Consider the following 7,000-nt stretch of genomic DNA (forward strand, 5'->3'; position numbering starts at 1 on the left):
ATGAAGCCAGGTTGACTCATTTCATAGAGATGGTGAGGAAATGCTCCAGCTTCATGTTTCATTTCATCACTTTTTTCCTTTGCTGGTAGAAACCCACTAACAGCTGTTCCCCAGCATAAAGATATTAAAGTGATATTTAACTCATTACATAAGTTACTGTGCTGGACAGTTACCGACCCAGAGTATTTCCCAAACCAAAATCTGAATTTGGGCACCTTAATCCCACTAATAGTTAATTGACATTACACTTAATATTCCCATTGTTAACAAGCTTTCAAAGGTAGAGTCTGCAGGATTTTCCTTGAAAATAAAATGTCAACTTTTACAGGAATAATCCTGCTGAGTTGTCCCCTCTGGGCCTTTAAACATGTGTCTCAGTGTCTGTGTCTGCTGCAACCCCCTCCTCTGCCTGTATGCTGATATTTTGGTTGTTTCGGGATGTTTCTGGGCTGAGACAGTGCATGGTCACATCAGCCTATCACTGCGTGCCCAGTAGGCAAGTGGCTTTGCGTGTTGATTCAAGAGTGGAAGAAGCTATCCACAGCAGTTATGATATTGGACGTAGCATAGATAAATCCATGTGGTGACTATTTTTTGGCTAAGCAGTGTATTTTTTGTCTGATGTGACTCTGCTTACATTCTGAAAACACATCATGTTAACCTGTCGCTCTGTCCTGCAGATAAGAGAGGAGATTTCACAGGTCCACTGGGAAATACTGTCATACATCAGTTACATTGGCTGTGGCCTGTCTGCCTTCTTCACTGCTCTGTCCCTCCTCATTTATCTTTTCAGTGGGTAAGAGTCCTTCAAGCGAAAAAACTGAAATCTAAGTATTTAGGTATAACTTTAGTAAAACTGTCTTATTAGACTTAATATGAGACACAGTCAAGTCAAAATTTATTTATAGAGCACGTTTAAAAACAACCTCAGTTGACCAAAGTGCTTTACAGGGGTGCAAAACAATCTCTCATACACTTTATATCAAGGAGTCAAATATACATAAAAACAGAAATAAAATAAGATAAGGATAAAAACAATAAAAGTAGAGTAAAAGATAGAAAAGGGAATAAAATGTAAGGGATAAAAGATACAAAGATAAAAAGAGAGATAAAAAAGAGATAAAAAAAAAACCAAGATTATTCATTTAGTTGGGATTGGACGGCAAAGAATAGCGATGGGTTTTCAGTAATGTTTTAAAGTGCTCAGTTGACTGTGCAGCTCTAACCTTGATAGGTAGGCTGTTCCACAGTCGCTTGACAGGTCCTTAAAGGGATAGTTCGGGTTTTTTTTTAAGTGGGGTTGTATGAGCTCTATGTGACCACTAAGGACATTAGATACAGTAGAAAGTTGTCTCCTCTCCCTCAGTAAGACACAAACTGTAATCGATGGTGACGAGGAAATAGGCGCTAGCAGGGACAGACGGTACCAGATTCAAAGGCTATTTTCTCTGCCTACAAGAACTAAAATCAAAAAGTAATACCACAGTTTAAGAGTACGCTACATAAAATATATTTTAAGTGCATTAAGTTTTCTTCTTTAAGGATTATCAAAATAACAGCTGAATAATTTGTAAAGGATAGAGCTAGAGAAAGATTGTCTTTGAAGTTCTTGGATTATGACATTATTCTTTTTCTCTCATTAGTCTTTATGATTCAGACAGAAGTACGCCACTGTAGCTGGTCGAAGCTGTGTGGGGCTCTTAGAAACAGCTTTGCTTCCAGAGCTCCAAAAAATCAGAGGTCACCCTGATTACAGTACACCCTGGTAATAGAACAACCCCTGGTCAGCATCGTGTTCTGTTTATTAACACACTGCTGGCTGCTGAGGGGGAAAACACTGCTGTGTCCATCAAGCTACTCAGGTTAGCATCGCCTATGGCTAATACACTTACTACTGAGCTTAATGTATAAGGCAACCCTTCAAAAACCCTGAACTGCCCCTTTAAAGTAAGCCACATGAGGAAACCTGTTCAAATGAAAGACCATCCAGATGAAGTTCTTCTCACACTGAGCCAAACACTGTTTGTTCCAGGATCCAGAGGGCAGATCATGGCATCTCTATCCACGTCTCTCTGAGCGGGGCCTTGTTCCTGCTCAACACCACCTTCCTGCTGACGGAGTGGGGGGCCACTGTGGAGCAGTCCTGGGTGTGTGTGTTTGTGGCTGCTCTCATGCACTACTCTCTACTCTGCTGTTTCACCTGGATGGCCATCGAGGCTCTTCACCTGTACCTGCTGCTCATCAAGGTGTTCAACACCTACTATAAGCGCTACATGCTCAAGCTGTCCCTGGCTGGATGGGGTGAGTGCAGTCAGAGGTCACTACGTGCCGACACTAATGAGGTGTTTCACCGTCTGATGAAGCGGTGTGACTCAGATCTAGAACAGGAACCACACCAGGAATGTGTGTCAGTTTTTAGAAAGAGGAAGCTTTTTCATTTACGGGGAAATACACTGTTTTGTTTCTACTTCACAGGAAAGGAGAGCAGCTTAGTTATTTTAGAAAAATTTCTTTGTCTTGGAGGAAACCACTTCTGTAGGATAGGCTCGGGGAATATTGGTAATGTTTTGTGTACAAGGGGGCACCAAATTCAACACAAGATAAAAGTTACTCACACGTTTGTACAGCTAAGCATCCCTAAATAATGCAACCAACCAGCTAACCAACCAACCAACCAACCAGCCAACCGACCAACCAACTTTATTTATAAAGCACTTTCAACCAACCACAGCTGAAACAAATGGCTGTGCAGAGAGCTATCGTAAAAAAAAAAAAAAAAAAAAGATGCAAAGCCTTTTGGGTACACTAAGGCCTCCTTCTTCCACTGGTATCTGTAGTTTTGCAGGTTAGTGACAAGACACTGATCATTTCACAATAATTTATCGAAAGGTTTATTCAAAGGTTTTAAAAATAAGTTTTGATAGAATCTGTCAAAAGAGGGCAGTGTAATTCAGAGAAACTTAAATGCATTTCTTTGGCCAGGCAGAAGTGCCTGATGGGAAGAGGGGTAAGAGGAAGTGATGGGAGAAAAAATGGATGCTTTGCGTCATTTTCAGGGGTCCCTGGAATAATCGTGGCCGTGTCTTTGGGAGTGATGGACTTCAAACAGTTTTATGGACTTACACAGTTGACCATGACTGATACCAACCGAACAAACTCCATGTGAGTGAATACTCAGTTTTTATTATGAGGACTTTCATCTTATGTCTGTTCCTGTACAATCCCATATCAACACATAATGTAGACGTCAAACACTCCATGATCAACTTCAATCATAGAGTTTGTACCTGAACACCCTCTGTCACATTAGCAAACCATGTTTTGTCCCACAGTTGCTGGATCACAGATGACTCCTTCTTCTACTCCTTGAATCTGGTCTACTTCACCCTCATATTCGTCTTTAACACCGGCGTACTGGTAGCAGTGGCCTCCAGTATCTGTAAGATGAAACAAGTGCTGAGCAGGCCCAAGCCTGGAGCAGGAGCTACAGGGGGGGAAACCTGGAGAGACCCTCAGAGGTTTAGTAAGTCCTGTCAGGGGGGTGTCACTGTGCTTGGCCTCACCTGCCTGATGGGGACCACCTGGGGTCTGGCCTTCTTGGGCTCTGGCTATGTCAACTACCCAGTCCTCTACCTCTTCTGCATCCTCAACCCCCTACAAGGTCAGCTGATAGTTTTTTAAATTATAGTCTCTCTTTATCAAAGCCAATGAATCCGTTTGAAAAAGCTGGTACAGCAGCTGGCATCAGCAAGCTTATTGCTGATAGTTGAATTGATCATATAAACACAGTCTTTGGTGTTTTTTGGATGTTTAACCTGTCCAACACACAGACAGCTCCAAAAACAAAGGAACTGGTTTTCATTCCATAGATGAGTTAAATATTTAAACCTGCTCTTTCAGACTTTCAGCTGTTGTGTTAAATTACCCGCTGTTATGATTGTTTCCCTGTTTTCAAGGTTTCTTCATCTTCCTGTGGGTTTGTCTGACAGTCAAGAAGCAGAGGGAGAGAGAGATGGAGGAAAGACTGAGTTCAGCTCCCTTGAGGACTACGGATACCAAGTCTGAGTAGGCCTCTGTGCTGTCCTCAGCCTGTGATGAAGCTAACACGTAGCCTTCCTGTTCTCTAATCTGTGAGCACATCATGAAGATGCTGATCTGTGTCACTCTCTTCCTCTTGTTTGAAGGAGAGCTGTTTCCTTCACTCGTCTGTTGTTGAAAATAAGACCGCTGAATTTGAATGAAGTCCTCAGTCATGGATGAGCTGATGTTAAGACCAGTGTTGGGAAAATTACTTTTAAAAAGGAGTTAGTTTTAGTTACTCACTACTTTCTCCCCAAATTAACTGAATTAATAACTGAATTACTCCTTCATAGATAAATTACTTACTGGGAAAAGTAATTCTTGGGTTACCTTTTTAGGAAAACCTTCAGTTTTGCACAGACCACTCTTGATTCGCTCATATTAAATCTGCAGCTCCTGTCCTGTGTCTGTCTGAGCGAGCCAGGACAGATAGACCTGCCAACTCTCCTGATTTAGGAGGGATTCTCCAGAGGTGTGGAGTCCAGTCATGTGACTTAGGCCCCGTTTACACGGAGACTCCCGCAACGATTCTTCCTTTGCGTTTTCAAAAGCCACCCGCGTTTACATGAGGACGGCGTGAAAACGATCCGCGTTCATACGACTCCAGGAGGAGAAGTCTCCTCTTCTGTTCTTTCTTTTTCTGACGTTTTGTTGTGTGAGACGGTCGGGAATCCAACCATAACGCGCATTACCGCCAACTACTGGCTCAACTGGAAATGTGGCTGAGCGCGGAGCCTTCACCTAAAACTGCGAGTGCGCATGCGGTGACGTCAGCGTTTCACCCTGAGACGCTCCGTTCTGTGTTTACACGAAGCTGGATGGAGGAGCGGATTCAGATCTTTCCACTCTGGGGAGCGTTTTCAAAAGTTTGCGTTTTCACTGAAAACGCAACGTGGTCTCGTCTAAACGGAAGGCCAAAACGCAACGAAATGTTTGCGGAATCGACCGTTTTCGGCGTCGTGTAAACGGGGCCTTAGCCTCAAGTCAGACTCCAGTCACAATTTTGATGACTTTGGACTCGACTTGACAGTATCATCAAAGACTTAACTCTGCCTGGACTGTGACATCAATGACTCAGGACTGGACTCAGGACTGGACTCAGACTATAGTCTAATAACTTGAAAATGCTTGTGTTTTGTTTAATTTTCTGAATAAAATGTGCCCTCATTCAAAGTGTTCAACTAACGTAACGGTAATTCTGTAATTTCAGGACAACACCTTTTCCCACAGAATTTCCCCCCTTGAATGAATTTAGTTACATCCAATCAGGTTTGAGAACAAACAACTAGACTACTGAAAAGTGTCAGTTACCCACACCAGGATGCTGCCCAGGATAATTTCATTCGTGTTCTGAAAATAACATGTTGTAAACGAAAAACATATTGCTGTGTGCAAAACCTGCAAAACAAAATTCTCCAATGGTGAAGTGATAGCTTCAAACTTTGTTCAGCACCCAAGGTTGCACAAAGAACAGTTATTTGACCTAAGGATACCTGTTGTGATATAATGCTTATAAACAGTACACGTTACTGTCAAGTCATTAAAGTCGTAGCAGCAGTGTGTCTCCCTGTGTCTCAACCATGACAAAGTCTTGTCATGCTGGTTTCATTTAAAAAATGAAAGAATTCAAAATGCATTCATTGTATTTGTTAAATTTAATCCATTGTTTCATCTTTGAAGTGGCATTTTATTGGGTAAACAGTGTTTTGACTTGTAAGGATTCAAAAATTCCAAGCCTGTGACTGTGACTTGACTTGACCTGTCTTGTCTTTGCTTGAGACTTGACTCGGGACTTGGGATTTGAGACTTTAGACTTCCTTGAGACTTGCAAAGCAATGACTTGCTCCCACCTCTGGGATTCTCCCACTTTTAAACCATGTTTCCTGCTCTTCTCCCAACTTGTAATTTTCCTCCCTATTTCTCCCTGCCTTATATTCAAACCTCAAAAAGCATCCACTCCTCTCCCTGGAGTTGGTTTGATCCAAAGACGCTGCAGGAGATCCTCTCTGACTGCAGGTTACACAGACACACACAGGTAGCTGTGTGATATTTGTTGCTGAAAACTTTACTTCAGCATTAGCTCTTTGTTAAAACCACGATTGTTCTCATCATTATTTTTGTGTCTGAAGCTTTGCCGCAAGTTTATCTACAGCTCCTCTCTGGTGCCTGGCTGAGCGCAGGGGCGTAGCTACAATTAGGCAAACACAGGGAGTTGCCTGGGGCCCCAATATTCCCAGGGCATCTCTTAAAAACTGATTCATGAAGTTCTCTTCAATTGTAGCATTTTATTTTTTTCTTAATCTTACTTCACAAGCTTCAAAACACATCAAAAGTCTTAATCTTTAATGATGGTTTTGGGTACCCCCCCCCCCTTCTTATTCAATGGGCTAATTCATGTTACAACACATCTGAAAATTTGATTCAGGAAGAAAGTGGTAAAAAACACTTTTTCCCCATTTTTTCCTTATTTTCAACCAAGTCGAAAATAAATAAAATAAAAACAATGTTGCTCTGAGATCTGAGATACACATATAAGACTTTTTGGATTTTAAGGACTTTATCTAGCCCAGGAAACAGGATCATTTTCTCAAAATCAAACTTTTTGAGTTGGTGATAAACATTATTGTACAAAATCTCTTTTTTGGATACATAACTCACTGGACAGGGGGTCAAATAAAAATACATTAACTTTAAAAATACAAATTACTAAAAATAATAGTACCAAAAGTATGGTAAATATCACCTCTTTCAGTAGATTTTTTCTAGTTTTATGTTGTGCTTGATATTTACATATTTTTTCTTTCCTAAATTATTTTTTTCAATATTTACCTACTTTCTTGTTTGTTACTGTTACTCTGTTAATTCCCCACTGTAGGACAAATATGCTGTCAATTGACCATCAAAGATTTCAGCTCCAGGA

The sequence above is a fragment of the Halichoeres trimaculatus genome, unplaced genomic scaffold, assembly GCF_033239565.1.
Source record: "Halichoeres trimaculatus isolate MK-OKI-2021-1 unplaced genomic scaffold, fHalTri1.1 fHalTri1_scaffold_3, whole genome shotgun sequence".
Classification (NCBI taxonomy): Eukaryota; Metazoa; Chordata; class Actinopteri; order Labriformes; family Labridae; genus Halichoeres; species Halichoeres trimaculatus.